The 25,129-nt window shown below is 41.7% G+C and overlaps 2 non-coding genes across 2 annotated transcripts; both read left to right on the top strand.

The window, feature by feature from the left end:
- The first annotated feature begins 1,037 nt into the window (after positions 1–1,037).
- Positions 1,038–1,144, top strand: LOC120276617. The gene has a single exon (XR_005541329.1). It is a non-coding gene; the product is annotated as a small nucleolar RNA R71 (small nucleolar RNA).
- A 23,444-nt stretch (positions 1,145–24,588) lies between these two features.
- LOC120276599 lies at positions 24,589–24,695 on the top strand. Its single transcript, XR_005541313.1, has one exon. It is a non-coding gene; the product is annotated as a small nucleolar RNA R71 (small nucleolar RNA).
- The last annotated feature ends 434 nt before the right edge of the window (positions 24,696–25,129 follow it).

Below are 25,129 nucleotides of genomic sequence, written 5' to 3'. Positions count from 1 at the left end.
GGTCTTTAAGAAACTTTGTATAGTGAGGCATTTGAGACAACGCCTCTACAAATGAGATATTGATGTGCAACTTCTTGAATAGACCTAAAAACTTATTGTATTGCTCATCATTTTGGTTATTTTTCGGCTTTGAAGGGTAAGGAATTCTTAGCCTGTAAGGTGAGGGTGCCACCTTCTTCTCTTTAGCTCTTTCCTCAACCTTCACTTCTTTGGGTGACTCGACCATCATCTTTTTAGTAGGGAGCTTAGTCTCAACTTCATGACCACTTCTCAAAGTGATCGCTTTCATATGTTCTCTTAGATTTGTCTCCGTGTTTCTAGGCAAACTCCTTTGTGGTCTTTCTGAAAGTTACTTTGCAATTTGACCCACTTGGTTCTCCAAGTTATATAAAGATGCGGTATGATTGCGAAGTGTGGCCTCAATTGACTGAAATCTTATGTCTGAAAATTGAATAAACTTCGTTGAAGCCTTCTCCAAATCAGTCATCTGGTTTTCCAACCCTGAAACTCTGTTCTCCATGTTTGGGGCTTGTTGTTGTTGGAAATCTGGTGGTGTTGTAGTCTTTTGTTGCCCCTGATTACTCCAAGAAAGGTTTGGGTGGATCCTCTACCCTAGACTGTAGGTATTGCTATACGGATTTCCTTGACCTCTCATTGCATTACCTACAAAATTCACATGTTCCACTAAACATATACCACCGATAGCAATCGGGCAATCAGATGAAGTATGTCCTCCCCCACACCCAGTGCAACTCATCACTGTTACCAATCTAGGAGAAGTTAGGGTGTCTAACTTCTTGCTTAAGGACTTAACCCGGGCTGCTAATGATGTCACTACAGCAATCTCATGAAGTCCAGCTACCTTATTCTTTTCTTGTGTATTCCACTGATAACTGTTCATAGCCATCTCTTTAATGAGCTGTCGAGCTTCTTCTGGCGGTTTACTGTCTAAGGTACCTCTTGCTGCAGCATTGAGTAATTGCTTCGTACTTGGGTTCAAAACATTGTTGAAAGTGTGGATAATCATCCACTTAGGTAACCCATGTTGAGGATATTACCGCAGGAGATCCTTGAACCTATACCATGTCTCAAAAATAGATTCCAATTCTGTTTACACAAAAGAGGATATTTCATTCCTAAGCTTCGCAGATTTTCTAGGAGGGAAATATCTAGCTAGGAAAGCTTCCACCATCTCCTTCCAATTAGTGATCTATGCTCTAGGCAATGAGTTCAACCATTGCTTTGCTCTTCCTTTCAAGGAAAATGGGAAGACCCTCAATTTGACGGCATCATCCATGATCCCATTAATCTTTTGCATGTCGCATACATCCAAGAAATTCTCAAACGTGGTCCAAACACTCTTCTCTTGAGGCCACATGGCTGGGCACACGCCCATGTGGTAGGTTATAAGACTTTTCTTCATCGACAAATCCTTGAAAGGTCTTGCAATCTTCACAAAGAAAAAAACCTGAAGATGTGACTGCCTTTGTGCCCTTCCAACTAGTAAATTTTCTTGAATCTCCTTGGAAGTTGGCACACATCTCCACGTTCATGAACTCCTCTTGTGTCTTGGTCTTTGAATTGAACAAGAACTCCCAACATTGTGTCTTTATAGCCTATCTTTGCTTCCTTTCGATTCTTCAAGGCATTCACAACCTAATTGCACAAAAGAACACCAAATACACAATATGAGACATAAACCATGGTAAAAATGATGCTCAATGCATGTAAAATATATATATAAATATGTCTACCCAAACACTTATCAACAGCCTTTGATCCTCATTTCAATTTGATTCTAACCGGATTAAGGTTATTGGTGCTTCATTCTCCTTACATTCTCTTTCCCTCATCTTCCTCTTTGGTTTATGAGTGTTTGTGAACAGGCTTGGACCATTTGAAAGCTCCTTACCGGCCGGTTTTGTCCATTTCCTTCTTTGCCTCAAAGGTAACCTTCGTTTTTCATGATTCTTAAGTCCATTAATTGAAATGTTGCATAAAAATGAATATCTGAATGTTTTGTGATGTTTAAATGTTGTTTTTTATTTGAAATTTGTAAAATTTTGAGCTCCATTGTACAAGACGGGTCTATACAGCCTGAGCCCCTAGCTTACAATCGTAAGGAAGCCGTAAATGTGACTTTTCCTGAGTCTTATAGTCGTAAGCCTTCTAGTAAGTAGGCCATAAGTACTCTAGGGTTAAGCAAATTTTGTATTTTGTGTTCTAAACTTTGTATTTTCTTATTACAGTGTGGTTAAAGCAAAGAAGGTAGCTTCTAGGCTGGGAAAGAAAAAGAGAACCGAGGTATTCACCACGGGTCCAGTCAAGGAGGAGACATCAACTCCCTCGGTCCCTTCAACTCCCACATTCAACAAGTTTCGCTTTTGAGAGTGGTTCACCCGTTTGAGGACAAAGTAGTTTGGCCAATCTCGTACGATAGATTTGGCCCGATCTTACCCAGCTAGGGCTCGAGGACGAGGTGAGGAGGATAATGTAGTCGAGCAAATAGAGTTGATTATTCTCAATGGAGGAGTAGGTGTACCGTAGCACCACCCTCGAGGTCTTGTCCACCTTCGTGGTGGACCAAGGGTTAGTGGTGTTTGATAAGGCCGGCATCATCCATATGTTATTATACTATTCAATTCTCGATAGCATCGGAGGATGGGCTACACCAAATTCTTTCTACTAACGAGGTTGTACGAAACCGACTACATCAGCACCCCTTAGTACGAGCAGCTTCTCATTAACTTTTTGTTTGGTGTCACATCTCAAGGAATGTGGCAGTACTTGAGCTTGGGACGGAGCTACGAGCCAGGCCTCACCAAGGCTCCATTCCTTTACTAGGCCAGCACTCAGGTATATGTATGCTGTTATCGCATGATCTTTTTCTGGGCGAGGAGACAACAAAAGAGTGGTGGAGCGACAGGAGCCCTTATTCTTATTGAGTCTGGTCGAGCATCGCCCCATCCACCTTGTCTATGTGTTGGCCTATTTCATCACTCATTAGGTCCTAAACATACGCCTAGGTGTGATCTTTACCGGTCCATACATTACACGACTCATTAGTAGTATGGGACTGGAAGATCAGCTATAGTGCCAAGAGATCGTTGGTAACACTAGTCCCTTGGGGATGGACACTAAACATTTGATTGGGATGGTATTGCACCATGGCTCCAGATGGATCCTCACCCCGACCCCTATAGAGTGGCTACCAGAATGGGGTGAGGACAGGAATGAGGAGTCAAATGATGAGTCTGATAATAGGTCATCCTTTTCCATCAGCTTCTGCACCGATGAGTGGATCCAGCTTGACAGCTCTTTGATGTTGATACAAGATTCAGGAGCTATGGGCTGAGGTGAGACAGGTACGAGAGGACCAGCAATGCATTCTGTCGATAGTGGCACATATATAGGCCGATCTCGGCCATGATCTGGAAATTCTAGCATGACTGGTCCCTTCCCCAGCTCTGATTCCTCTAGCATCGACCCCTTCTTCTAACGCAACCTAGCATTAATTTTATTTTTCTATCATTTTGTAATTTTATTATCATACTTTGTATTCAGTATCTTGGCAAGTGTTGGCCCTTCCTATTTTGTATCTATTTTGAGACTTTTAATGGATTTCTATTTTCTGTTTTGTTATTTTATTTTGTTAACCTTTAATGATCTATCCTTATACTTCACAATACTTATTAGCAACACCCAACATCTTCAATTATAAAGGGGATACTCACTTGGTTATTTCTTGACCTTGAGTGACCTCCACCTGCTAGGGTACAACAATAGACACACTAAGCCGATTCTAAGCATCAACAACCTCTTCAATTTGAATAGGGGAAGTAATCATATTCCACTTCCCTTCTATTCTTGTTTACATTGCCTTGTATATTTTTTTTACATACATCGAGGATAATGTATGAATTAAGTGTGGGGAAAGGTTTAAGTGTCATTGTTAACTCTTTTACATGCCAAGGTTCACTTATGATGGTGCATTTCAAATGTAATGGGAGTTTCTTAGAATTATGGTGTACACATGCAAGTTTGTTCCATTTTAAGTTCTATTTTTTTTAGTGTGCACTCTATTCTTGGCTATTCAGTTAATTAGAGCACACAAATTCTCTATTGTAACAACTTAGACCATTATTGGGCTTAATTTAGTTATGTTCATTTTACTTTATGTGGAGAAAAGAATTTTTTTTACAAATTTGAAAGAATTTGTTTTGAAAAGCTAAAAAGAAAAGAGAAAAGTTGAGAAACTAAAAGAGCTAATCCTATTAGAAGTGTGAAGCTACTCTCGATAAGTCAGATACTATGTATGCCCAAATGAGAGAAAGAGCTATCTCTTTAGGTTAATGAAAGCTACTGTATTTTCATAAAAGATGTGGAAAAGAACTACCTCTCTTAAAGTGTGAAAACTGCTCGATGACCACTAGCAGGAAAGTGCTACCTTAGGAGACGTGTGAAGCTACCACCATAGAAATAAGAAGTTGTTTGTGAATGTTTGCTAGTGAAGTCCTCTAAGTCGAATGAAGTGAAGTAGAGAGTTATAACACACACACAATGATAATTTTGAATAGAGTGTTCACTATTTTTGAAACATGGAATTTTTAGCATCTTTGTATTGTTGAAACCCGAACTACTTGTGAAACTTGCAAATAATTAAGCACCAGAGGTCTTGCACCCTTTCCACTTGGTATGTAATGTTTTATTTTTGCTTGAGGACAAGCAAAAGATTACATGTGGTGGAATTTGATGAGTGTACAATATTCATATATTTTATATCACTTTGTACACTTATTTGGCATGAATTAGAGTCATATTGTGGAATTCGATGTTAAATATAGTGTGTTTTGCATTCTTAAACTTAGGACAACATTTTCAAGATGAGAGAGAGCCAAAGAAGCATTTCAGACTTTAAACGATGAAGTTGGAGCTCTCTCGATATCATTTGAATAAGGACAAGAAAAAACTGTGTGGCTTACTGGCAGCTTATGGCCAACCTTATGGCCTTAAGTAGATTCCAGAGAACCTTGCCGGCATGCTTATTCCCTTAAGGGGGATTTGGAGCCAAATCATAGAACCTTATGAGCAAATCTTATGCCCGTAAGCACACCCAGAAGGATCATCCAGAGGAGTTTATGATCACAACATATGTTTGTAATGACAGTCTTAAAAAACAACAAATTGAAGTTTATGGTCTATGCTTACGGCCATAAGCTGGACCATAATACTAATAGAAGACCTTATAGATGTGACTTATGGCCGTAAGTGGTCTCGTAAGGCTCATGACTATCTTCCCCAGCTCCCTTATGGCCACGTCCTTACTATCGTAAGCAGCCCGTAAGTAGTCATGGATAAATAAACCTGATGAGGACTTTTAGGGTATTCTTTGCTTTTTTTTTTAGTGTTTCTTAAAGGCAAAGTTAGGGAAGATAAGAGACCAATCTCCAACACTTAAGGGTAGTTTCAATGGTGATCTAAATCAAGATTTAAGGGGGATTGAAGAGCATAGCTATCAAGTTTATTTTGGCGGCGTGCTTGGAAGCTTTCCTAGTGCTTCTCCGGTGATCCTTCATCAGCACGATTGAGAAGGGAGTTTTTGTGGCTTTCATGTTTCCTCCTAATATTTGTATCTTGGATGCTTTCTCTCCATTAGTGGAGCGCTAATTTATAGATGTTTGGGTATAGTTGAACTCTAGGATTTATACTTTTGACATTGGTTGTTGGATATTTGATGTTTTAAATTATTTTCTTAATTACAATCATGTGTATTTGACTCTTATTGTGTGATTGAATGCTTGGTTGCTAATGAGGCAAAAGCCCTAGCTATCATATTTGATATGCTACGTGACAAGAAGAAATTCTAATCTAGCATAGACTTGCCACAATTCGAGATGATACTGAGTATGCCTCTGGTTAAGGTACTTTGGAGACTTAGTCTTCTGTAAACCTTCCAAGTGAGTTAGTAATTATCTTCATGCTCTTTGCAATCATGTGGAGTGGATTTTAGGAGAAATCACATTTTTGCTCTGCATTCGAATTAGGGGTAATTTCTTTCTTCGAGGCAGATTATCTATGTAATTGATTATCATTAGCACATAGTGAGGTTTCATAAAGTGTTAATGCGATTATGTGGATATCTGTATTAGCTCTGCACCTATTCAATTACTACTCTCCTAAGTAATCAGGGTTTAGTATACTTATCAAAACCTCTCAGTTCAAATAGGATTGCATGCATAGACAAGCTGTCCTGCACTTTATAACCCTAAAGGGATGCTATGCCAGGATACTCTAATATTATTTTTAGTATTTTTTTATTTTTGTTTGCTTTTGTTCACACACACAATATTTGATCACTTAGGTTATTTTTTGGGTTTAGAGTTACTATTGGTATTCACTTTTTTCCCTGTGAACCGATACTCTGCTTTTAAACACACTTTATTACGCGATCGACACATACACTTGTATCCCTATCAGTCGTTAAGTAATACTTCATGGGTGGGCACAAGGGTCGTATTTCCCCAAGAAAGGTGAGAGGCTCCTATTACCTCATTTTCATTTAATCAATAGCCTAAACATTTACGTTCTTTCCTTAGTTTACTTCTATAATTTATTACACATTACAATTGGAGAATTGTTAAGCACAATTGGAATGATCTTAAGTGGTTGTATGATAGTTATATTGATTAAAATTTAAGATAGAGATTGAGTATAACAATCGTACTCTAGAATTGGACTAGGGGAATTCGAAGGCCTACTATTTTTCTAGAAAGTAGGTTTAAATCACTAGGAACTTAAGGTGAAATATTTTCCTAACCCAGCCTCCTATTTTTGCCTTAAGTATGAGAATTCCTCTAGAAGAGACAAATCAAACTATTAGCATAAGGAGAAATCAATCCATAATTTAGAGATCTAGCAAAACCTAACCTCTTAGAGCATGCATTGATCTATCATGGCATGGGTCTGCTAATGTAGGGGCATATCTTCCTCATCCACATCAGCAAATTATTATTTAACAAGCATGCAATGATTCATGAAAACTAGAAAGATTTATTGAATATATCAATCAAGGTTGGCAAACAATAATTAGAATACCTAGACATACAATTCCTCTTGAATTGGGGGTCCTCTAATGGATGTAAAATAATTTAAATCTATAGGAAAATATATCAAAATAAATCCTAGACTAACTTCTTCTAATAGATCTCCAGAGGTTGAAGTTGAGAGGATCCCAAGATTGATAAGATGGCATCTAATCTCTGTGTGCTCCTCCTCTAACGATGATCATTGAACTACCCCTGAGAAACTATCCATAAACAGTTGAAATATTCTTGAAAGTCATCTCTAGCCACTCAATTCTCTAGAACTCTGGTCGTCCTACCTTATTCGGCAAAAGAATCTCCCTGAACTCATACAAAAGTAAGGTATTTATAGATTTGAGACCTCCACAGCCTCACCTTGGGACTGGTGACACCTATGATGAGTAAATTATTACATGGGCTCTAAGTCGCCTCCTGGCATGGTCTCTAGCGTTGTATGGCAAGATCACAGGCATGATGGGTTTTCACAATGGCCGTTGTGAGGCCATTGTGCCTTATGTGTTGCTTCCAATGATTCCACGTTGCCATGGTTTGATAACAACAGTGGTGAGTATAGACAATGGCCGTGGTGAGATGCCACTATAGGCATTATAGGCTGTGGTGAAGCTCTGATTCAACAACTTAGCATATTTTGCTTCAAAACGCCCCCAAATTCACTTTTCCCTAAAACTGAAATAAAGGTCATTATGAACAAAATAATGATATTTTGTATTAGTTAGGTGCTAAACATGTCAAATTCCTAGCCGAATGCAGTGTAAATGATATAGAAAATATAAATATAAACTTTCTAGCACTTATCAACAAACATCTAAGAAATTATACCTTTGATTGAGATCCGCAAGTGCGTGGGTCATCAAGTAATACCTTTCGTGCAAGCACGAGAGGGTCGTATTCCCTGGGGTTCCAAGAGCTTCTATTACTTCCCCCTAGACGGCACTGTCTAGTCTAAAAAAGGTAAGTTTAAAACAAAGTAAGAAAATAACAAATGAGAAAACTATGAACAAATGGACTAAGGTGCACCACATAAGCACGTTAAGGAAGCAAGTTACAATGAAAGAGTGAGGTCCCCAGTTGAGGATCCCCTCAGGACTACTAAAACTAGAAGGATGCTAGAAGTACACAGGTAATGGTGGTTCTGGGCCAAGAGACATTCTATAGTAGGTTACCCTAATGGTCACAGTGATAACCCCTAATCCGATACAAGTATTGTGTCAGAATCGCTTCTGCCCAAATCCTCCTATGATTGCATTACACTTAGGAAAGTCTCTAATTAGGGTCAAACACAATACCTAGGTTCATGCCTAATGGTTGGAGGGGTGCCAAATACCTGAATCACTTAATGTATTGGTACATGTATCCCATTCAAGCTATGTGAGTCTAATAGAAGGGCACATCTCGTGCATCCAAGTACAACCTAGAATTTAAACCACAGAGTTCTCCTGCAATGTAAAACATCAAAGAACACAAACCAAGAACCACAAACCAAACCAAAGCATTAGAAGTAAATCACAACATCCATACAAGCAAGTTCATTACAAGGTTCACCGGATGCCCGGTGACCTTAGGAGTCTAGTTCAACATGAATAAAAGAGAGATCTCAAGATACAAAACAAGTATGCGCAAAATCATAGACAAACTCCCTTAGATTTGTCGACTAGAAGGTGGTGATGAGAACTTGTCGAACCACACCAGCAAGCTTCTTGATGAACTCCTTGATAGCAACCTTCTTCTCCCCCTTGATCTTGCTCCTTAGATCCACTTTCTCCAACCCTTGAAGCCCTAGAAGATTATCATGGAGAAATGGTGGCCAAATACCCTCACAAAGAAGCCCATAACCCGTCTTTTAAAGTGTTCTTAGGTTGGCTTCACGGCCTTCTTCATGGGTGTGAAGGACACCGTTACAGTCTCGGGAATATGCCAAAAATTCATGAAGTGCTATAGAAAATGCTACAGTACTTCTATAGTAAAATTACAATAGTAACTGCACATTCTTCATCTTGTTCACGGGCGTCTTCACGGTCATCAGCAAACCCGTCAATGAAACCCAAGACCTTGCCGTTTCTCAAGTTCTTCGTGTTATAGTAGCTACTACAGTGTTGTTTTCCTTCTCTTTTTCATTGTTGAGCTTACCCAGGCATCCTTAAGACCTGTAACATGAAAAAGACCAATTAAACCACACAAACAACATTAATTCACCAATCTATACATAAATAGTCACAAGCATATATGTCTAAAATACATACATTTAGACGTTTATCATCCTTCATTAATAGAAGGAAATCATCCAAGTTACAACACATGATGAGAATACATGAGAGCATGGAAACTCTCTTATAAATTGTGTTGAAGATAGATCACCAAAAAACTCCAAAGAATCCTCTTAGAACACCTCCAAGATAAGCTTGACAGCTGCGATCTCCTTCCCCTTGAATATGAATCTAAATCTCCTCCTCAAATCACTTATGGATCCTTGGAGATTTGTCTCTTTTCTTCCCAAGCTTTGTCTCCTAGAAAACAATCAAAGATTGAACAAAAGATACACTAAAATCCTCATCAGGTCTATTTATAGTTGGCTGCTTATGGGCTACTTACGGGTGTAAGGACGTGGCCGTAAGAAACTGGAGAAGATGGGTCTTGAGCCTTACGGGAATACTTACAGCTGTAAGTCCCATCTGTAAGGTCTTTTGTATGTGTTATGGTCTAACTTACGATCGTAAGCACTGGATCGTAAGCTTCACTATGCTACAATTGTGACAGCCCTTATAGGCATAAGCCCTTGTCATAAACTTCTCTAAATGGTCCTTACGGGTGTAAGTCCTTCCAGTAAAGGTCCTCTGGTTTGTCTTTGAACCTCTCTTACTGGTATAAGCATGGCCGTAAGGTTCTTTGCGAGATGCTTACAGTTGTAAGTAAGGTCGTGAGCTGCTCATAAGCCATCCTGTTTATCTTATCCTTATTCAATTGATGCTGAGAGAGCTCCATCTTCTTCAACTTGGGTCTGGAGTTTTAACCTTGTATTCCCATTGCTTGCTTGTTTAATTAATCCTTGTGGTTGATTGGATTTGCATGATTTGTTACTTTGATGTGAGAGAGGTCTCCATTAGAGTTAGAACGTCAAGGTTAAAGAGGGTTGAGAGGGTTAATCATGAGATAGTGGAGTGTCCCCTCTCCCTTCCGATTGAGTGTTTCCTATCTCTGTATTCCCTAAACTCTATGTAACCATATTTGGTGTGAGGCGTGAGATTGAGAGATTTCTCCACCGGGACCTTGTAAGGGGTTAGAGATCCTTCGCCGGGAATTAGGGGTTGGATCTATCCTTAGGAATCGGTTTCACTCTTTAGGTGTCGCTAGAGCGTATTGCGGTCATATGGGGTGTGAGGTGTTGAGATTGAGCGATTTCTCCGCCGGGACCTTGTAGGGGACTAGTACCGGTGGCTTGGAAGCAAGGGCGGGTTGTTCTTGGATTACCTCGACTCATTAGACTTGGTTTAGAAGCATTTAGTGAATCGTGAGCTTCATGTTAGATCCTAGGGGGAGAATTGCCCGGGTACCTCATCTTTATTGATTGAGATCTCCTTTACTTGTTTTTCTTGTTCGTTTGCTTGCTTATTAATTCTCTTGCAATTAGTTCATTTAATCATATCCATTGATTTCGACTAGATAACTAAGAATTGGTTAATACTAATCGTTCCGTTCTCTGTGGATTCAACAACCCACTCACCGGGGATAATTATTACTTGACACCCGTGCACTTGCGGTTTTACACGCATATTCGGACGTGTCAAGTTTTTGGCGCCGTTGCCGGGGAACAAGATACTAGGAACGCTAGGACTTTGTTGCTCTAACCATTTATCTTTTTCATTTTATTTTGTCTATTCCACACTTTCTTTTTTTGTTCCATCATTCTCATCGATTTTTTTATTTTGTTTTTATCTATTTCACTCTATCTTCTTCCACCATTCTATTTTGTTTTATTTTGTCTTATTTACTTTCTTTGCATGGAACTTGAATATTGATTGATCCACTTATAGAATTATGTTCACAGGTTGATGCTGTCACTAGAAAAATTGATCGACTTGTTAATGATCATCAACAATACAATCCATGTCGCACCACATATCATCCAACTCGAAGGAGTTACCCAAACCTCTTGTGGGATATTGATGGACAACAATGGGAAACACCTCAACAAGAACTTCAATGGGATGAGAAAGTTGAAGAAGATGTACTTGGTTGGAAAGAGTCTTACCAAGATTTTATTTGAAGCAACCGATGCCCGTTTCCAAAAATATTGAGGCCACATTAAGTTGTCACCATGTCTCCATAAAAAAACATTGAGCATCAATTAAGAGAGATCTCGGACATGCTTGCTAAGGAAAAAGAAGAATTTGAACAAGCAAGGCAAGTGTCTCCGGGACATGATGAGGCCATGAGCACAATTGAAGAAGTTGGGCAAATTGAGTACATTGATGTAGAAAAATGAAAAGAAAGAAGTTGAATATAATTTTTGAGATTTTGGATTGTGTGAATGAAGATTGTGCTTGTGAGCGAGGAAATTTTCAAGGGGATTTGCTAGTCTCATGTTCCTTTCAAGTTGAAAATACACACGAAGAAGCAAACCCCAAGGTAATGGAACAAGCATTTCTTTGGGATTGATCAACTCTTATAATGCAAGAAAGAGACTTTGGGAAGGGAAGAAGATGTGGGTAGGAGATTGAAGCCATCCAATGACCCACCTATGCTAAGCTTGGACAATTCCCAACCCAAATTGTTTCCTTGGAGGCCAAAAGTAAGATGGTTGGACTCTCCAATTAATATTCCACCCCGACAACTAGATTCTTGGTTTAAAGGAAGTAGCTATGCAATGTCTAGTCAGGAGGAACACACTCTTTTCAAGCCTCCATAAGGTAAGGAAGAGGTACGTCAAGCTTAGTGACGTAAAACAAGCGCTTCTTGGGAAGCAACCCAAGTTTTTAAATGTTTTCTAGTTTAGATTTTCATTTCTGTAGTAATAAATTCATGAGTGGGTGCTTTGATGAATTTTTGTTGGTGTTGAAGTTTTCATGAAAATTTTTTGATGATTTAAATTGATTTTCGTGTATATGGCATGGTTTAGGGTGTAATTCATGTTTATAGTTGAAGAATTAGTGTTAATTTGAAGTTTGGAGCCTTGCGTGGACTGTCTGCAGAAATTTTACAGCTCACACAGTCATGTGGAATTTCCACACGGTCGTGTACAGTAACCCACGCGGGGGTGTGGAATTTCCAAACCCCCATGTGTCTTATAAGATTATGGGGGTCACTTTTCATTATCTTCATCACTTACACCCTTCTTTTCCCACTTCTCCATCTTCAAGAATCTGAACTTTTGAGCACAAAAACTAATTTTCTTCAACTCCTTGGAGATTTAAAACTGTTTTTCTGGCATTTACATTAAGTTTCCTTCACCAATTTGCACCGGTAAGCTTCATCTTCTTCCATTTTCTCCATGCTCTTATTTTGCCAATCCATGAATTTTTATTGGTTTATAAGTGTTGTTTTTCATGGAAAATTTTGTAGAAACACTTTAGAATGCATGGATCGAAAATTTTTGGAAGCGTTGGAGCCCAATCATGGCTTCTTGGCCATGGTTGGGCACCCACGCTGGCGCTGGGCTGGCGAGCCGTTTGGGCTCGCGCCCACACGCCCGGCGTGGGCTCGGGCCGACCGTTCGTGCCGCGAGCCACGCGGCGCTAGCGGCCAGCCCGCACGCGCCCGCGTGGGCGGTGCCGCGCGCCGAGCATCCACGCGACTGCGTGGCCTTGCCGCCACGCCAAACCGGGCGCCCACGCGGGCGCAGCGGCGATCCCACGCCGCGTGGGGTCGGGCCCGACCATGGGCTTGCGCCACGCGCTCGTGTGGCGCCCTGGCCGTGACTAGAACACGCCCACGCGGGCGCGTGGCTTCCCCACACACCCGCGTGGGCTGGAAAAGCACCCAATAAGGCCAGTAAATTGCTTGGCTTGCCCTCCACGCCCACGTGGAGCCCTGCACTCATCAAATTCATGCTTAGCGACTTCTTTTTGAAGCTTTATTTGCAGGGTATGACACCAAGGACCGAAAAAAACTTGTTGCGAAATGCTTTGACTTCATACGGTTAACCTTGGATGAGAACATTCTTTTTGGCACACCGGCAACACCGGAAGAGGGACGTCGATGCTTGAGGCGTCCCCACTCATTATTCTTTAATTTCTTTTTACTTTTTGTTTTCATTTTTTTAGTTTTTTTGTTTATTTTTATCTTTTAGACTTTAGTTAACTTTGAGTTTTGTTTTGTTTGTGCGAGTTTGTGCTTCATGCGTTTACTTATAAGAACTCGTACATCTTTTTTTATTTTGTTGAGCTTCACTCGAACCCCTTGTCTACGTGCAGATGGCCTTGAGAGTGATGTTGATGGTGTTTTAGTCATAGACATTATCATGTGATATTCTCATATGGTCTTGTGAGCTTCACAACCCATGCAACAAGCCCATGAGTTAGACTTCACCAAACGATTAATGAGGAGTTCAGGGGAGTATTGTTTTTAATTGCATTCCCACACACATTATGCTTCCATTGTTATTATTTTTATTGTACTTGCATGCGTACATTGAGGACAATGTACATTTTAAGTGTGGGGGAGGGTTCACCTTATACATGACTTTTACTTGTGTTTTCATGAGCATGCTCTTGTTGCCAATGAAGGTTCACCTTAGGGTTAAGAGTTTAATTCTTAGTTTTTTTGGAGGTTATAAACATGGATTTTTATCATGCTCTAGTTTTTCATCCAATTTTATTGAATATTTTTTTGTCCGATTGCTCTTTGTGCACTTTTTCTCACTCATTAGACCTATGAAGACTCTAGTTCATTATGTTTGGGACTTTAGTGTGCTAGTTTTTTTATTTGAAAAAAATCAGAAAAAAATTTGAAAAAGAATTGGAAATTGTTTGTTGTTTGTACATAGGGGGTGGAAAGAGCTACCACCCATGATGTATGTAGCTACTCTCATAAGTTGGATACTTGTTATGCACTAATGAGAGAAAGAGCTATCTCATGGGATGTGTGAAAAGCTACCATCCTTGGTAGAAAAGAGCTACCACCTCTAAAGTGTGAAAGCCACTCGGGGAGGCATCTTGGGAAAGGGCTACCTTGGAGGTTGTGTGAAGCTACTACCTATTCTTTTTTTGTTTATAAATAAGTCCCATGTTAATAAGAACTTGGTAGTGGACATAGTGTGACATGAGTTGAGTTTTTTTCACACACACACGCATTCGGATTTTATCACTTTCAATTTTTTATTGGATTGTTTGCTAGAGCATTGATTGTTTTGTCTAGTGTTTTGACTCTCTCCATGAATGTAGAATTTTTATTCTTGTACTCTTTTGGTGAACCTAAGGCCAAGCACTTCTCTTTTCTTTCCAAGAGTTTAATGTTTAATTTTTGCTTGAGGACAAGCAAAGACTTAAGTGTGGGGGAGTTTGATAAGTGCTTGAGCAGACATATTTTTTTATATATGTTTTACATACATTGAGCATCAATTTTACCATGGTTTTATGTCTCATATTGTGTATTTGGTGTTCTTTTTATACATATAGGTTGTGAATGCCTTGAAGTGTTAAAAGGAAGCAAAAGATAGGCTATAAAAGACACAATGTTGGGAGTTCTTGTTTAATTCAAGGACCAAGACACGAGAGGAGTTCATAAACATGGAGATGTGTGGCAACTTCCAAGAAGATTCAAGTCAATTCACTAGTTGGAAGGGCACAAAGGCAGCCACATCTTCATGTTCTTTCTCTTTGTGAAGATTGCAAGACCTCTCAAAGATATGTCGACGAAGAAAAGTTCTATAGCCTACCACATGGACGTGTGGCCTCAAGAGAAGAGTGTTCGGTTCACGTTTTGTGAAAGTACTGTAGCAATTTCAATGTATCAATTTCACTGCAGCAGTACTGTAGCAAAGTTACTGTTCTCGCGCCCGTGCAGAAATTCCACGCGCCGACGTGGAAATTTCTGCAGCCCACGCGGCCGCGTGGAAAATCCACATGGGCGTGTGTGGGCACGTGACAAGCGCGGTTTTGGGCTTTAAATAGGCCGTTTGCCCTATTTTTGAGGGACTTTTGGCAAGGGTCTTCGCGAGGACTTTGAAGGCAAGGCGACTAAGGTTTTGGAGGAGATCTTTGGCGATATTGGGGGGTGTCCATTACCAACTTTGATCGATCTTCTCTCCGTCATAGCAAAGAGGGAGCCTTCGGCGACCTAGGTTCGGAGAAGGATTCTTCAAGACGTTGGCGACCCATCAAGGCCATCATCACGAATTTAAGGGGGTTTTACTTCATGGTTTTCATTGCTTTTCATTGTAATAATCATTGTTTTGTAACTTGCTCCATGGAGGGCTAAACCTTAGTAGGTATTTGGGCATGTGAACCCTAGGATTTATGTTTTTGTAATGATTTGCTTTATGTTTCTATTAATTTGTTTGATTTGAGTTTTAACCTTGTATTCCCATTGCTTGCTTTTTTAATTAATCCTTGTGGTTAATTGGATTTGCATGATTTGTTACTTTGATGTGAGAAAGGTCTCCATTAGAGTTAGAACGTCAAGGTTAAAGAGGGTTGAGAGGGTGAGTCATGAGATAGTGGAGTGTCCCCTCTCCCTTCCGATTGAGTGTTTCCTATCTCCGTATTCCCTAAACTCTATGCAACCATATTTTGTGTGAGGCGTGAGATTGAGAGATTTCTCCGCCGGGACCTTTTAGGGGGTTAGAGATCCTTCGCCGGGAATTAGGGTTGGATCTATCCTTAGGAATCGGTTTCACTCTTAGGTGTCCCTAGAGCGTATTGCAGTCATATAGGGTGTGAGGTGTTGAGATTGAGCGATTTCTCCGCCGGGACCTTGTAGGGGACTAGTATCGGTGATCGGGAGGCCGGATCCGATTATTTTTGGATTTCCACGACTTAACTTACTCTTTATAGAAACACTTTTGTTTATCCGGTACCTAATACCCGAATCCTAGGGGAGCATTGCCCGAATACCCCACTTTTTAATGATTGAGATCTCCATCCATTTTAACCTTGCATATTCGTCTCCGGTATTCATTTCTTCGAACATTAGATCACCACACCTTTCCATTTATCATTAGGCTAGAAAGCGGAGAAGAAGTTAGTACTAGTAGCCCCTGTTCCCTCGTGGATTCGACTACCCACTCACCGGGGTAATTATTACTTCGACACCCGTGCACTTGCGGTTTACACGCATATTCAGACGCGTGTCAGTATCCCTTTCCGCTGGAGCATAGTATAGTGGGCTAGTCACGGTTGACCTTAGGTTCAGGACTGTGTGTCTTTGAATTTCCATGACTCATTAAACTTCAATTAGGAGGTATAATATTATTCTCGCACTTGGAACAATAGTCCTAGGGTGAGCATTGTCCAAGTACCCAACATTACCATTGGTTACTTTCTCCATTTATTCTTGCTTGCTCTCTTTTCTTTCACTTTTATTTATTTTCATTAATCGTTTGAATAACAATCATCAATCAATTTCACTTTAGCTAAATAGCAATACTATTTGTTTATAGACATCTATTCCCAATGAATTCGACTGCCCACCCGTTGGGTACTTTATTACTCGACAACCCTGTGTACTTGCAATCGACAAGATCCCTTGCGTATATCCCACAAGTGCACGGGTTTGTCGAAGTAATAATCCCGGTGAGCGGGTATCGAATCCACGGGGAGTAGGGAATAAAAAAATACTTAATTCGATTCTTAGCTATGTAAAAGATCAATGATAATGAGTGTGATAATGATTCAATTCTCAACGAGTAAAAAGCAAACAAAGTAAGAGAGCAAAAAGTAAAAGAAAGGGGTAAGGCAATCGATAAAGATGGGTACCGGGATAATGCTCCGCCTAGGATAATTGTTTCAAGTGCAAGAACCCTCTATTATGCTTCCTAATCAATGCAATGGTGAGTCGTGGAAATCCTTAATTACATAGTCCCAAATCTAAGGTCAACTATGCCTAACTCTATACATGTCCCGGAGGAGAAATCGAACAATCTCAACACCTCGCACTCGCATAGAGTTGCAATGAGCTCTAGGGATTCCAAGTGATAAATCTCTTCCTTATTATAGACCTAACCCTTTGGTCCAGGTGGAAGGTCAATAACCATAATTGAGCCCTAGTTACTAAGATCACCTCAACGCTTCACTTCGTTGCACGCGCAACTAAGCCCCAGCGGAAGTTCATCCCTTAGACCATTCACTCTATTATGACCTCAAAGAACTCGAGGAACAGAGGTAGAATCTATCACGCCGGAGGGGAAAGGGGACGCTCCTGTACCTCTCGACTCACCCTCTCAACCCTCTCCAACCTAGCTTCATCTAACGCTCGTGGTGTGTCATTCACTCACAAGATTACCAACAAGAACTCTCAACCCTAGTGTCACTCTATGGGAAATGTTCATACAATCAAGCATTCAAGGTTGGAACTCACAATAAACATCAATTTATCGAAAGCATAATAAAGAGGTTCAAAGAAACAAATACATCATAGGGTTCACAAAACCCGAGTACCCACTAGGGGTTTAGCTCTCAATGGAGCTAAGTACAATCAAAGAAATAGAATGTAAAAGCAATGAATCCATAAAGAAACCCCATCGATAGGTGTGTCGATGGTCTTGTGGAAAGTCCTCTACTCGTCGTCAAAGGATTCCCTCATCCGGTATAGGATACGTCTCGACGGAAGCTCCCCTACCAACCTTCTTCCTAAGAAATGACGATGTCGGAGCCGTAGAACCTCTCCAAAAACCTTGGCTAATACTCCTCGAAACCCTAGCCGAAGTCCTCTCTCAAGTTGGGGAAAAGATGGAGAAAAGAATACTAAAATCGGGGCTGATTCGGCTTTAAATATGGCTGGAATCGGGCGACTACAAGGGCAAAGATGCTTCACGCGCCCGTGGGGAATTTCCACACGGACGTGGATAAATTCCACACGCCCATGTGGATCCTCTGAATTCCTGTTTTCTCGACCGGCTATGAACAGTGCTGCTACAATACTTTCTACCGTATTGCTACAGTGCTTTGCTACAGTATGCACCTGAATAGCTTCTCGAATCCATACTTTCATCGGAGTAACGCAAACGGGCACACATTCACGTCGTGGATCACTTGCATCTTCAATGATAGGCACGTTGGTGAAGCTCTTGTTCTATGTGCATAAGTCGGAATGCCCGAGTGTGACCGCCTTTTGTGCCCCTCCAAATGGATGTGCCAACCTCGAATACGAGGAGGTTGGCACACACTCTAGCATCTCACATCGACCTATGTCTTCGCGTTTGAACCTTAGCAAGATTTCCTCCAAAATCGGTGCATTGTAATCCACATTGGCTTTTTTCCTTCATACTTGGCCTCACAACCCTACCTGCATGAAAGTAACATAAAAAAACACATATTAGTGTAAAAAAACCTGAGAAAAGTAATGCTCAACATAAGGAATGAATGCTTCACATTCATATCGCATAAGCACTTATCAAACTCCCCCACACTTAAGCTTTTTGCTTGTCCTCAAGCAAAAAAATTAAAACGTTATGTGCATCCATGAAGAAAATATTGTAAGTGCTTGGCCTTAGGTTCACCAAAATATACAAAGAGAGCATTCTACAAGTGAGGGAAATTTCAACACTAAATACGAAAAAAATCAATGCTCTAGCTAAAAAAACTTGAATAAAAAAAGGAAACAAAAACCCGAAGTCGTATACGTGTGTGAACTCACTCAAGTCAACGCAAAAGTATACTCCTCAAAGTTCTAAGTACAAGAGACTTATTTATCTACAAAAAGTGACAACAATTTCAAAGATGGTAGTAGCTTCACACATCCTCTAAGGTAGCCCTTTCCAAAGCGACCGCTAAGGTGGCTTTCACACTTTCGAGGTGGTAGCTCTTTTCTACTAGAGTGGTAGCTTTCACTCATCCTATGAGATAGCTCTTTGTCTCATTAGGGCATAACTAGTATCCGACTTATGAGAGTAGCTTCATACTTCATAGGTGGTAGCTCTTTCCACACAACAAGCACAAATAAACAATAAAACTATGAATTTAAAAACAAGAAGCAACTATAACTAGACCCTTTAACATCGAACTTGAGTTTCCAAAAAGAGTTTATAGAATGAGTAGTGCACTAAGTGTAAATCGGGCAAAAAAATTCCAAGAAATTCAAGCAAGAACTAGAGCATGAAAAACATTCAATGTTAGAAATTCTCCTAAACTCAAGAATACAATGCTTGCAACTAAGGTGAACCGCCATTGGCTATGTGAGCATATAACAATCAAGAACAATAGAAAAGATGTGTGCACTATGAAACTCCCCCCCACACTTAAGTTGTACATTGTCCCCAATGTACACATGCAAGCTCACTCAAAATATAAATCATTCAAAAGCAAATGTGGGAGAAGCAATCAAAACAATACTCCCCTGACTCCTAGTGTTGCGTTTGATGAAGCTAATCCCATGGGAGTAGTATTCTGACGGGTTGTGAAGCTCACATGGCCAAGTGCCTCGGCACCTTGGTCGTGCCCATGACTGAGTCTCAATTCCCAAGGAGACAAGACCATCTGCACGCATACACGAGGGGGTTCAGTAAAGCTCAATAAAAATAAAATATCTCGAGTATATATAAAAGATAGAAAATGAATACAACTCGAGATGCAAAATGAAAATAAACTCAAAAGGAGAATCCTTTCTGAGTGAACAAGTCTAAAATAAAAGTGCAACATAAAGAAAATGCGGAAAAACAAAGTCAAATGTCAGTGTCGCGCTCGGGCTCCGGTGCTGCTGCTACTGCTGGTGAAGATGCACATGGTGGGTCCACCGGTGCTGGGGTAGGGGATGAGGGTGCCGGAGGAACTGATGGGGCCTGAGGAGTCCTCGGCCGTAAGACAAATGATGAGGCGACGTCGCGCTCTAAGATCTGCGGTAATACGTCGAAACGTGCCATGAACTCTGTGTACTGAGTGGCCTGCGTATACCTAATCTCTACAATCTCGGCTTGAGCCTCAGCTACCTCAGTCCGTATCACCCCCAAAGCTCTCTCGAGCCTCTCAAAGCTATCATAAGCTCGAGATGGTGAAAATATACGCAAGGGGGGTGGCTCCTCTGCTACTGGAGGTACCTCGGTCTCCATCGGGGCTGGTTGAGGCTCGGGAGCGGGTTGAGATACCCCGGCTTCATCACCCTCATCCTCGGCTATCTCTGGAGCTGGTAGCACTAACGCAAAAACCCCTATCCTACCCCTGCGGACCATACCCATCAACCTCATCGTTTCTAGGCTCAGGGGAGTAGGTATACTCATCTTCTCGGCCCCGCGAATCGAATCTAAGAGACCCATGCCTAGCACTAATCTAGTAATGTAGGGTCCCGAGAAGATCGTTCCAAGTCTAGCATAGTACCCCTGATGTCTGATGTACTCTGCCATGATGTGCCCTAACTGAATCGGTACGTGCTGCACCATCGAGTACAGATGCAATAATTCCTGTCGGCTCAAAACACCAGTGCTACCACCACGGCCATTCATCGACCTACTCATGATGGCATGTAAATATCTTTAAGCAGGTCGGGAAAGGCACGTGGCCTTGGACACCCCCGGTTCGTACTGACCCTGACCACATAGCACTATGTAAACTCTCTGCGGGGTCAACGTGCCAGGATAATCAGTCGGTAAATGAGCGTACTCCTCCGTATCTGTGAATGCCTCCTCATACAAGCCAAGTCGTACCGAAAACTGACTGACGCTCAAGATATGGTGGTGTCCAAATACTCTGAACTGAATGGTATCCAAACTGTCGAAGCTTGTGTAAGATCTGTCAAATTTGAATGATGATAATACCTCCAGTGCAAACTCTCGGATGGCGGGTTCTCTAATCTTCAATAACTGCCGCCAACCACCTGCTGAAACGAGATCCTCTACCTCATCAGCGAACTCATCTCCCTGCTGTAGATCTCGTAGTATAGTCATGTCCAGGAATCAAGTTTGTCCGAAGTGAAGTCTCGACAGGCGCTCATAGCGAACCTGATGCTCTGGAGTCGCAAACCTCATGCCCAGGGGATGACTCACGCGGTCTCTTATCAGCTTGCTTCTTCGATCGAGGTACCATAATCTGCAAAATTTGAAACGTATTGATCAAACAAGTTGACAAAATAATACTGCAGAAATCCACACGGTTGTGTGGATCCACGGGGCGTGAAAACCGCACGGCCGCACTCCAGAAATTCAACAATACAACTTAAACATATTTCTAACTTCGTTCTAAGCATCAATCATCCTTCTAATTGAAGAAACAAAGCATTATTAACCAGATTAATTGATGGAAACCATGAATTGGTAAAGAAAACGAGGAATAGAGCTTACCGATGAGATGAGATGAGAAAATGACGTACCGGCCGGAAAACCTTGCAAAAATCCTATCACTGTAGCGCTATGAAATCGGATAACGATGTGAGAGTGTTTTCAGATGAATAGAGGTTGTGAGGGGGTGAGAGAAACTAATCTTCTTTAAAAAGGACTCGCGACCCTTGATGTTCTGTGCATCCACACGGGCGTGCGGTAATTACCCACGCTCGTGCGCTTCATTACAAAAGAGCCACATGGGGCGCATGCACGCCCTTGTGCATCTCGGGAAAACACTCCTTCGACTCTGACTCTATCGCACAGGGCGTGTGGAAAATACCCACGCCCGTGCATCCGACCCATATTGGAAGACGCACGCCCCTGTGGCATCTCTGGACATCCGAGAAAAGTACCAAGTGTTATACACGCCCGTGCGGGAATTCCACACGGGCGTGGGCATTCACATGCCCAATTCACAGGGGTAGCTGCACGCCCCTGTGTTTTCTCGGGTTGGAGAGAACTCCTCTGCAGAGTTTAACATGGGCGTGTGGAAATTACCCATGCCCGTGCATGGTTCACAAGGTCGCCCATAGGGGCAAGTCCCTGCAGGACTTCACACTGTGTGCTCTCGGGAAAATTTGCCAAACCCTGCAGGACTTCACACGTCCGTGCGGAAATTACCCACGGGCATGTGCTAATCGCATTGTCGTTCACAGGGGTAGCTGCACGCCCTTGTGCCTTCTCTGGATGAGCTCGTAGTGCAAATCCACGGGCGTGCGGAAATTCCACATGCCCGTGTGTTTTCTCTGGATGACTTAGAAAAATCTGCTGGCTCTGCAGAAGATTTCTGAACATGTTTATACACTTAGAGCCTGCTCTATTATGCAATTTTTTTTAGTAGTGAAAAACATGAAATAGAGCTCAAACGACCAAACTTTGCCAATTCCACATGAAAAACACGATTAAAAATTCAAAGTTCACAAGGAAATCTCGAGCACAAACATCCGAGAAATTAAGACACCAACACTTAACAAATTATTCATGCAAACAAACTAAACTAAAAGCTAAGAAAACAGTAAACACTTGGGTTGCCTCCCAAGAAGCGCTTGTTTAACGTCACTAAGCTTGACGTACCTTGTCTTACCTAACGGGGGTTCATGAATGAAAGCTGCCCTCTTACCCATGACTTGAAAGCATGATGTGCAAAGTCTCTTGAGAGTAGAGGGTGTATTATCGGGCTTTGGACCACCTAACAATGATACGTCCAACTTCTTCGGTTCACGTACGTCTCCAACAGCCTTGCAGTGTTTTCGGTGGTATCTCCTAGCCCTTTTCATTTTTCGGAGCACCTTCTTCAAGATCCCCGGGGTAGATGGTACTTCTTCCGTCGATCCAAGCATCATTACACCTTCATGTCCCTCCTCTTGGTCGAACAAACCTTCATACGGATCCGGATTGAACATCTCCTGTATGTATTCATCAACAATCTCATCAGTAGTGTCTAGAAAATATAAAGTATCATTGAAATCGAGAGAATCCCGCATGGCCTCAGCAAGGCGGTATGTGAGCTTGTCATCTCCAACTCTCAAGGTGAGCTTTCCGCCGTCCATGTCAATCAATGCTTTGGAAGTCCGCAAGAACGGTCTTCCAAGTATCAAAGGTACATCAGCGTCCTCATCGACATCTAGCACTACAAAGTCAACCGGAAAAATGTACTTGTCCACCTTGACAAGTACGTTTTCAATGATGCCTCTCGGATGTCGCACTGTTCGGTCCGCTAGTTGCAAAGTCATCTGAGTAGGCCTAGACTCGCCCAAGCCTAGCTTTTGAAAGAAGGTGTATGGCATGACGTTGATACTAGCCCCTGAGTCCGCCAATGCCATTTCCTCACCAAGATTGCCAATATTACATGGAATGATGAAGCTTCCGGGGTTTTTCTTCTTGTTCGGCATGTTCTTTTGCAATACCGTTGAGCAAGAAGCATCTAGAATCACTAAAGCACTTTCCTCCAACTTCCTCTTGTTAGTTAACAAGTCTTTCAAGAACTTCGCATACTTAGGCATTTGGGCCAATGCCTCAACAAAAGGAATATTGATATGGAGTTGCTTGAACAAACTCAGGAACTTCTTGTACTGTTCATCACCTTGGTCATTTTTCAATCTAGAGGGATAAGGAATTCTTGGCTTGAAAGGTGGGGATGTCACCTCTTTATCTTTGCTTGTCCCCTCTTCCACCTTTTATAACCTCGAGTGCGTGTTCTTTTGGCTTCTCACTCGGAAGCCTACCTTCAACCTCACGACCACTTCTCAAAGTGATCGCCTTCACATGCTCTCTAGGGTTGGTCTCTGTATTGCTTGGTAAGCTTCCATGTGGCCTTCCGTAGAGAGACTTCGCAATTTACCCCACTTGATTTTCAAGATTATGCAAAGAGGTGGTGTGGTTGTGAAGTTTAGACTCAACTGATTCAAACCTTGTATTTGCAGATTGTATGAATCTAGTCAAGTGCTTCTCTAGGTCACTCATTCGGGTTTCCAAACCCCGAGACTCGCTTTTTCCACTTGAGGGGCTTGTTGTTGTTGTTGGAAACCCTGGTGGCCCCATGGCCTTTTGTGGACCCTGGTTACTCCATGGAAAATTGGGATGATTCTTCCAACCCGGATTGTAGGTACTGCTATATGGGTTTCCTTGAGGTCTCATGCCATTACCTACAAAAATCAACATTCTCCATCGAAGAAACATCACCAATAGAGATTGGGAAATCGGAGGGAGCATGTCCTCCACCACACCCGGTGCAATTAGTCATGGTCAGCCACTACTCGTTTGAAGTTAGAAGATCTAACTTCTTACTCAAATTTTTCCACTTGGGCTGCCAATGAAGTTACCGCATCTATTTCATGAAGACCGGCCACCTTTTTTTCTTATCCCTAGCATTCCATTGGTAGTCTGTTTAACCCCATTTCTTCAATCAATCGACAGGGCCTCATCGGGGGTCTTGCTACCTAAGGTACCTCCCGATGCGCATCCAAGAGTTGTCTTGTACTCGGGTTCAAACCATTGTAAAAGGTTTAAACAATCATCCACTCCGGGAATCCGTGTTGCGGGCACTTCCTCATGAGCTCCTTGAACCTTTCCCATGTCTCAAATAGAGACTCCAATTCCAACTGAACAAAGGATGAGATCTCGTTCCTAAGTTTTGCTGATTTTCCGGGAGGGAAATAACGGGTTAGAAAAGCTTCCACCATCTCCTCCCACGTGGTAATTGACGCTCTAGGTAACGAGTGTAGCCACTGCTTTGCTCTCCCCTTTAGGGAAAATGGGAAGGCTCTCAATTTGATGGCATCATCCGTCACCCCATTTATCTTCAGCATATCACACACCTCAAGAAAGCTCTCTATGTAACTGTTTTGATCCTCATCGGCCAAACCGTTAAACTGTGTGGATTGCTGCAACATGTGGATGAATGCCGGCTTCAGCTCAAAGTTCTGAGCTGTAATTGGGGGATGTACAATACTCGATTGTGTTCCCAACACTGAAGGTCTGGCATAATCGGATAATGTTCGCTGTTGCTCATTCTGTTCTGCCATGTTTTCAGATTCTTCTGCTTCCAAATCAGCTGGATTAGACTGTT

Source organism: Dioscorea cayenensis, chromosome 14, assembly GCF_009730915.1.
Source record: "Dioscorea cayenensis subsp. rotundata cultivar TDr96_F1 chromosome 14, TDr96_F1_v2_PseudoChromosome.rev07_lg8_w22 25.fasta, whole genome shotgun sequence".
Lineage (NCBI taxonomy): Eukaryota > Viridiplantae > Streptophyta > Magnoliopsida > Dioscoreales > Dioscoreaceae > Dioscorea > Dioscorea cayenensis.
The sequence above is the reverse complement of the archived record's forward strand: the minus strand, read 5'-3'. Positions and strand labels throughout refer to the sequence as shown.